The sequence below is a fragment of the Pteropus alecto genome, unplaced genomic scaffold (assembly GCF_000325575.1).
Source record: "Pteropus alecto unplaced genomic scaffold, ASM32557v1 scaffold28, whole genome shotgun sequence".
NCBI lineage: Eukaryota > Metazoa > Chordata > Mammalia > Chiroptera > Pteropodidae > Pteropus > Pteropus alecto.
The window spans coordinates 613,186-622,372 of record NW_006441063.1 but is presented as its reverse complement, the minus strand read 5'-3'; the positions used below and the strand labels follow the sequence as shown (position 1 = coordinate 622,372).

The window sequence follows — 9,187 nt, the reverse complement described above, 5'->3', positions numbered from 1 at the left end:
TCTTTCCCTCTCTGATCTCATCACATTGCCTTCTCTGATTCTGACCCTCCCGACTCCCTCTTAGAATGACTCTTGTGATCACATTGGACCTGGATAATAATCCACACTGATCTCCCCATCTTGAGATCCTTAACTTGATCACGTCTGCAAAGTCCTTTTTGCCACATAAGGTGACATTCACAGGTTCTGGGGATTACCATATCTTCTGCCACAAGAGCCCCACTGCTAGAGATGGGAAGCAAGAGAATGCAGGGAGGAGTTACTGGGTTGTAGCAGTGACTCTGGCTAGCTCTAGCTAATATGTACTGTAGGAAGAGGAGGTGGGGCCAAAGCACCTGAGAAAACCTGCCTTCCTTGTCAGGAAAAGGCAAAGATCTTTCCTCAGATGAATTTGGAGCAGTCCCGATTCTGCCTTTCCCTGCCCAACTGCCTAGGTGGGAGAGGGCAGAGGGATGGGGCCTGCCCTTAAACCAGGTCATCTTACCATCCCCTATAGAATGGATGACTAGCAAAGAATGCCACCACTTCCACACACATGCCTAGTCCTGTCCTCTGTCCATCTCCTGACCCCTGGTCTTGCCCCATGTTTCTATCTCTGCTTCTAACTCGGAGACTTGCCTGCTAACCTTACTTTCCCATCCTTGGCCCCAGTGGTTGTTAAAACAGGCCCACCCTCTAGCTCTCTGTACTTCAGTAGAAATACGTGTACTATTTTTGGTCCCCTGGGGTATCACACTCTGCACTTCAAGGAGGTCAACATTGCTCAGGGAAGAAGGTCTAGAAATATTCACCACTCTTCTCTTGTTCTTCCTGGCCCCTTGCTCCAAGGCATTCTGACCAGAATATGCTGCATACACAGTCTTCTCTCAACAAAATACGGATCACTGTGAACTCAACTTTGTGAATAGTTGTAAAGTGGTGTTTTGATTTTTTTCAGCCTTATGATCTCAAAAAATGCTTAATATTTTAGTTCATTTAGATATCTAGATCCTGGAATTTAAGGGAAAATGATACTTTGTAACGACAAGCAAATAGACTATTTAAATTCAAGACTGCCCCAGAATAACCAGAACATATGATCAACATCTGGAAAACATCTACATGAATGGTGTGGCCACAACAGATACCAGAGAATTGGAAATTTTAAGAACTAAACTGAGGGTTTCTGGGTCCTAAGAACAACAAAATGAAGTCTTTGTGGATTATACAGAAAACTGATATTCCAGGAGAGAGTAAAAAAAAAAAACAACAACCATTTTTACTATAAAATAAAACACAGACATAGCAAACAAATGTACGACTTAATGAATTATTTTAAGCCAAACATCCTTGTAACCATCATCCAGGTCAGGAAATAGAGCTTTGTCGGACATCCTAGAAATCTTTTCATATTTTCCCATCCAAATCATAGCCCCCTCCCTCCTTTATAAGTAACTGTGATCCTTACTTCTATGCTAATCTCAAAAAAAACCCAATAGTTTTATCACCCAATTGTGCATCCTTACATACCATAGTTTAGCCTGCCCTTCAAAAACTTTTAATTATTTTCTCAGTCACTTTTAACCTATTTTCCCCCTTCTATCCCTTTCTTTTCCTTACAATTTATCTGTTGAAGGGCCTGAGCTGTTTTGTCCTGTAGAGTTTTCTGCAGTTTGGGCATTGCCCATTCATACTCTTGGCTCTGTTCACCATGTTCTTTTGCCCTTCATCAGAGGAGATTTGGGCTATGGAAGGAAGGAATGGCAAATGTGACCACCTCACCAGCTCATCCATGATCTTTTCCCAGAAATCTTGTGAATGGGGCTTGTGCATATGGTGCTCCTTATGGCTGTGGTGGCACTTGCTTCCTCAGCCTAGTTCATTGGGCTCCCAGTTTCCCTCATGGAACTCCTTCCCAGTGCCTAATCCTAGGGCTAGGGAATCTCACACACAGCCACAGTCTCCTGGCTTCATTCCCAGTTCTGGTTGGTTTCAGCGAGGTCGTGGGGGAAACAGCCAACTTCTCTTCACAAAGGATACTGTAGAACCTGCCTGTGATGGGGCCTATCTTCTAGCAAAACAGCATTGCAGCAGGTCAGGCAATCTCTGTCAGTGGTAATGCCTCTCGCAAACAGCTTCAAAAGTGAGCCTGTGTCCCATGAAGCACAGGTGATTACTTAGAAGCATTCTTTGTTGCAGCTCCTTACTGCCCTGTCCTGGGTGGGCCTATCACATGGGCTGGGCTGCCCCAGGCAGCAAAGAGAGCTCCTAATCCTTGTGCCACATACCACAAGAATCTGCATTGTAGAGATTGCATGGTTACCTACACCTTGGGATCCAGTGGTCAGTGCTCGCATAGCCCTGAGCCCTGAGCTTTGCCCTTCTCAGGACAGCTACTTATGTGACTACCACTGTTCAGGCTCCAGGGAAATACTTCTGTCTACTGCTCACCCTGTGTTCTCAAAACTGAAGACATTATTTATGGATTCCATGAAGGTTTGTGGGCTGTGCCTCCTCTGATTTTGGAGATGGCCACTACTTGGTAGAGTGAGGAGGATTTGAGCTGCAGAAGGCTTAAGTGAAGGAAAAGACAGATTAATTTGTCAAACCCTTCCTTCCAGATACCATGAATATAAGAGATTCACATGAAACCAAGTATCATTTCCCACTGATGCTGGGTGTCCCTATTTTTGCTTCTCTGTGTTCCAAATTATGGTTCTGGAGGTATCATATGGTGGCTAAGAAACACTGTGAGGCAGTAAAGAATTCATATTACTCCTAAATTTATACATATGTATCATATACATACAAACAGACACATCCACACTTATAATATGCAGGAAGCAAGTTATCAGTTCTCTACAATGGAACCCAGATGGACGTTGACCACTAATGATGCAAAAAGTTATATATTTAGAAAAACATTTAACAAGATTTAATTAAAATTTCAAATTAATAAAAGCTCAGCATGATTTAAATCATGTGGACTTTAAATTTTGATGTATACATTTAAAATAGTTAGACATGTGATATGGGGCCCTGCAAATGTGGAGGCCAGGCCAGACCTCATCCTTGGGCTCCAAGCTATACAGCAGCTCAGAGCAATGTCACAGCTGCCCTCGCTAATTGAAAACTGCTTTCTTTAAAGCTCCAGGCTTGAGCCATTCTCCTTTGAGAATGCCACTATTTCTTCTTTCTTCCCTTTTGTCTCTATTTTTAATATTTCAATTATGAATACAGATTACTTGATTAATTACAATCCTAAAAACCTTCAACTGTTTGTGGTAGCCTGGAGTAATAAGACATCAGGATTTCTTCTCTTCATATTTTCTGTTGCTTCCAAATTCTCTACTTTTCTAAATTTTCAAGTTTTCCAAATTACTTTTATAATCTGAAAAAAAATTATAAAGAAAAAAAAACCTGGCAAACTTCTGCTGTTGAGCAGGATATAACTTTTCTTGATCAGACATCTGATTCATATAAACCCCAATAAATTTTAAAAGAATCGATTCAGCCATTCAGCGACTATTGACCGAGCACCTACAAGATGCCAAGCACCATTCCAAGAGCTGGGGGTATATCGGCAAAGCTTTCACTTTCTGAAATAAAGCATTTAAAGTTCTCTCCTAAAAAACCCACAGAGAACTGTAGGATAAAACCAAGTGGACGATAGTTGAAGATGGGAAGAGGTAGGAACAGGAGGTAACCTTAGCTCTGAATTGATTTGAGATTCGTTTATTTTGTCTTATACATAAGTCTTGCTACCTATGAAATGATTTCAATATTCTGTACACAAGCTTATGCAACAAACCCCATTTTAAATAGATAATTAGTAGTTATTATAATGAAATAGAGTCATTTTCAGATGGATTTTTGTGATATACAAATACTTATGTTTAAAGATACATTTTAAAAAGCCTCAATGAGAATGATTAATAATTGTAATCAGCCTCATCATGGAGTCACAGGGTAGAAGACCAGCAGCCACCTCTGTAGGTGAGAAGTCCCCTGAAGTTTTTGTAATGGTCAGTGATTTCAGCTTCTTGCTCAAAGGAATAGCAGAGAGAGTTCTATAATCTTCTGCAGTGCGGGTGGGGAAAAGGTGTTATGGGGCACACTCTGATGAAGCCAGAAGTTGCCAGCTGCTGAAAGGGGCGGGCAGGGTGGAGACACTCAATTAACAGGAAGAACAAAGTTCAGTTCAGGCCTCATGCCTCTTCCCCGCCAGCTGCTAAGCCCCTAGCCTGGGTGTTCAAAACTTAGATATTTTGTAAATTAGTCTCAAATTGAAGAGAGAAGTTCACTTCTGTTGGAGGGTGGAAAACGGTGTCCGCAGTCAGATTGGGGTTAGGGACTGTAGAAGGAACAGCTCCACTCTGTCTTTATTTGGTAGTAAGAAGGAAATAGGGAAGGCCTCAATGAGGGGCTCTTTGCTACCTACCTGCAGGTTTTAGGTGTGGTGTGGCCAAACCAGCATTGTTGTTTTCTTCATTGACGTTTAACTTTAGCCCTGATGGAACTTCTTACAAAAGCACTGTTGTTTCCTCATGTTTGTAGAACTGGAGGAAAATTTGTAAAACTTTCTCTTGCCAAAGTTCTGAATGGTTCCTTGCTTCTCAAATTGGTTTTGATCTAACCAGTATCATCCTTAGATCTGGGCGAGAGGGGCCTTACCCTATGCCCCACATTTCAAAGACCCTTGCAGGTCACAAAATACATTTATTAACACATGGGCACCTCTTGGCTGAGGATAGGCTGGTCAGCATTGGCACAGCCTGGGCTGTGACCTTGAACATCCACTCCCATTACTGACGGTATGTTCAGGCATGCTGTGTCCTTCAAACAAAAGGTAACCATGGTCACATGCTGTGGAGATTTGTGGGTTGTGCTGCTGAAGACCCCAGAGGTGAAGAGCATTTCAGAGAGTGAGGAGTTGGGTTTGAGGGATTGAAGTACTCCATAAGAGAAAAGACATCATCATCGAATTTGTCAACTCCTTTCTCTTAGAACACGTGAATAAAAAGTTCCCCCAGTGGTTCTGAGTGTCCATTTTCTTGATTCTCTTAGAATCCCAATTTATGGTTCTGAAGGTTCTTATTCATTATTATTATTATTATTATTTTTAGGCGACGTAACCCTTGGTTGACCTCACAGATTGCAAGGACTTTGTCAGTTTACAATCCCTTATTTTTTTATTTTTTACACCTACAGCACCTGGTCTTCCTAGGTGATCTCCCATCCAAGTACTAAGCCCGACCCTGCTTAGCTTCCGAGATCAGACGGGTTTGGGCTTGTTCAGGGTGGCATGGTCGTAGACAGATTCTTATTCATTAAAGTAATTTTCACAACACAACAGCTGAGGAACACTGGCAAAATATTGTTCAATATTTAAGAACACATAACAATATACAAAACAATTTATATTACTCTTAATTTGGTACATATATGTAGGTCTTAACCAAATATGTGAAATATGATGCCAGTTTTTTTTATTAGTTTCAAGTATACAGTACATTGGTTAGACCCTTATATAGTTTTGATGCCAGTTTTTTATATTGTTTTACTGTTACAAAATATTTAATAAGAATTAATTAAATTTTCAAAAACTTAAACTGCCTTTATTTAAATAATTTGGGTAAAAATTAGACACCTGTTGATTATATTTGTCATTAATTAAAAATATTCTTATTGTGGTAAAATATACATAAAATTTGCTACCTTAATTATTTTTAACTGTACATTTCAGCGGTATTAAGTGCATTTATATTGTTGTGCAACCATCATCACTATCTCTTTCTAGAACTCTTTTCATCTTGCAAAACTGAAACTCTGTACCCATTAAACACTAACTTTTCATTCCTCCCCTGCCCCAGCCTTTGGCAATCAATGTCTTTAATTTTAATACAAAATTTTGAATATTTTAGAAGAAAAATATTTTTGAAATATATACAGATGCTTTAAAATTTTGATTTTTACCACCTACTTCAATTAAAAAATGTGATGTAAATATATCTAAAATGAGTACAATTTTAATGTAAATTACATCTTGTAAGAAAATAAAGATATATATTGGTCTTTGCACTGGTTCTTGGTGCAAAGATCCCAAAACCCTTGTAATTTCCTAAGTGATAACACTAGGAGTATCTTTTGTTCTAATATTTGGTCTTTGACCCCAGTATTCTTGTCCTGGACTGTTTTGGGTGGCCAGATTTAGCAAATAAAAATACAGAAGCCAAGTAAAATTTGAATTTCAGGTAAACAAATATATTTTTCAGGATGATCATGTTTTATGAAATATTTGAAATATACTAAAACCTATGCAGTGTTTACCTGAAATTTAAATTTACTGGACAGCCATCCTCTACTTTATCTGGCAACTCTATGTGAATTCTTCAAATGTAAGGAGACTTGCCCACAACCACTCTAATCTGCTGTGAATTTTTACTGTACTTCAACTTCGTGTAACCTGCTAAGGTTTTAAAACACTTTTCTTATTGTGAAGTAAAAAAACCCAGAAAAGTGCCTAAAACTTACACGTGTGATTTAACAAATGTTTATAAAGTGAACACCCATGTCAACAGCACCCAGATCAAGAACTAGGACATCGCCTCCACCCTTGAAGTTTCTAGCTATTCCACCCAATTATAGTCCTCTTCTGTCCTCAAGAAATAATCCCTCTCCTGACTTTTATAGTAATTATTTTCTTGCTTTTCCTTAAATTTTGACTATTCATATTTGTATTCTGAAACGATAAGGTTTAGCTTTTTCCAGCTGGCGCTGAGCCATAGGCATCTCTCAGGACAACTGGCACAAGTGCTGCAAGACTGGGGTCAAGAGAAAGCCCTATCACAAGACGAAAAATATGTGCTGGGATGCTCTGCTGCCAACGCTAAGATTGACTCCCGCCATGTGCACAAAGTCTGAGTGCAGGGAGGCAGCAAGTACTGCGCCTTGGGACTGAACGTGGGAAACTTCTCCTGGGGCCCCAAGTGTTGTATATGCAAAATAAGGATTATTGATGTTGTCTACAATGCATGCAACAACAAACTGGTCCGCACAAAGACCCTAGTAAATAATTGTATCGTGCTCGTTGACAGCACACCAGATGGACACTCGTACGGGTGCCACTATGCTCTGCCCTGGGCCACAAGAAGGGAGCCAAGTTGACTCCGGAGGAAGAAGAGATTTTAAACAAAAAACGATCAAAGAAAATTCAGAAGAAATATGATGAAAGAAAAAGGAATGCCAAAATCGGCAGACTTCTACAGCAGTGGTCCCCAACCTTTTTTGGCAGCAGGGACTGGTGCTCCTGTGAGAATCTAATGCCTGATGATCTGAGGTGGAGCTGAGGCGGTGATGCTGGCACTGGGGAGTGGCTGCAAATACAGATGAAGCTTTGCTCACAAGCCTCCTGCTGTGCGGCCCAGTTCCTAACAGGCCACGGACTGGTACCGATTTGTGGCTCTGGGTTGGGGACCCCTGAGTTAGAAGAGCAGTTCCAGCAAGGCAAGCTTCTTGCATGCATGCTTCAACACTAGGCCAGCGTGGCTGAGAAGATGGCTATGTGCTAGAGGGCAAGGAGCTGGAGTTCGTCTGAGGAAAATTAAGGCCTGGAAAGGCAAATAAATCCTCCTCCTTCCTATCTTAGCTCATGTAATAAAGGTGTTTATTTTTGTGTAAAAAAATACACACACACACACACACATTATATATATATATATGGTTGTACTATGTCTATGTTTGAACTTTAGAGAAATCAATTATACTGTATGCATTTTTTGTGTGTGGGGGGGGTACTAAACATTCTATGCTCTGGCATGTAGCTCTAGTTGGTTCACTCTAACTGTAATATTCACAAATATTACATAATTTATTTACCTCTTCTGCTGTTGATGAAGAGCTGAGGTGTCTCTAGTTTGGAGCACTTATATACTTTTTAAAGTTTAAGCCGGGAAGTGGTGTCCTTTTTATGTACATGTGAGAATATACAGTTCCATCCCCCTCTTGCTTCTTTTCCTTAAGTTTAGGTATCACAAGCTTTTAGTTTGTGGATTTCCGAAGTTCTCATTCCTAGGAAAAAGGGAATACAAAGTAGCTATCCTCAGTTTTCTTGATCTTTTTATCTTGCCAGTTTTATGGTTGTTCCATCAGCTCAACTCGGTCCACCTATAATTATAAGGTTTGTGTGCAGGAAACAAGACTTGGAAGGGAGGCAGAAACAGCTCCTGCTGACCCAGATCAATTTTTTCCAAGTGAAATATCTGTAATTAGGCCAGTCATGATATTTTCCTGGAGAAAGAATTGAGTGAATTTGGAAAAAGAGTTTTAAGGATGTGTCTGGGGAGGGGGTGGGGAGTGGGGAGAGGCAGTTGAAATGCAAAATGTGTGAGTTCGGTTCAATGTTTATCTACCCCTTTCTGTAAGAAATGAATTTTTGGTAACACTAACCTGTCCTTTGAAGAAAGGGAGCTCCTCCAAGAGTAAAGGAATATAAAAGCTTTAGAAATAAACATGGGTGATTTAAAAAAGAATTTTTGTCGGGAAAAAAGCCTTTAAAAACAAGTTTTCAAACCCAGAACCCACAAAACAAAAAATAGGTAGTTTAATTATATAAAATTTAAAATGTCTGTGCAAATAAAAATACCATAACAGAAGACAAAAGATAGAGACTCTCTCCCAAAATATATTTGAAATACAGGTGGCATACTATCAAATAATTTCCTGAATATACAAAGAGATCTTACTAATCAATGAGAACAAAGACCAGTATCCCAACAGAAAATGGGCAAAGGTCAGGAAAAGGTAGTTTACAGAAAAAGAAATATAAATGTCTCATAAGCATGTGTTAAGATGCTCAATGTGAGAAAAAAAGAATGAGGCTGGAGGCATCACTCTGCCCGACTTCAAATTATACTACAAAGCGACAGTAATCAAAACAGCATGATATTGGCAGAAAAACAGACACACTGACCCGTGGAACAGAATCGACAGTCCAGAAGTAAACACATATTTATATGGACAAATAATTTTCAACAAAAAAGCCAAAACATACAGTGGAGAAAGGAAAGCCTCTTCAATAAATGGTGCTGGGAAAATTGGAAGGCCACTTGCAAAAAAATGCAACTAGAGTGTTGTCTTTCACCACACACCAAAATTAACTCAGAATGGATTAAGGACCTGAATATAAGACCTGAAACAATAAAATACG

The 9,187-nt window shown here is 39.8% G+C and overlaps 1 pseudogene; it reads left to right on the top strand.

Moving 5' to 3' along the window:
* The first annotated feature begins 4,834 nt into the window (after nucleotides 1–4,834).
* On the top strand, nucleotides 4,835–7,605 carry LOC102888917 (annotated as a pseudogene).
* The last annotated feature ends 1,582 nt before the right edge of the window (nucleotides 7,606–9,187 follow it).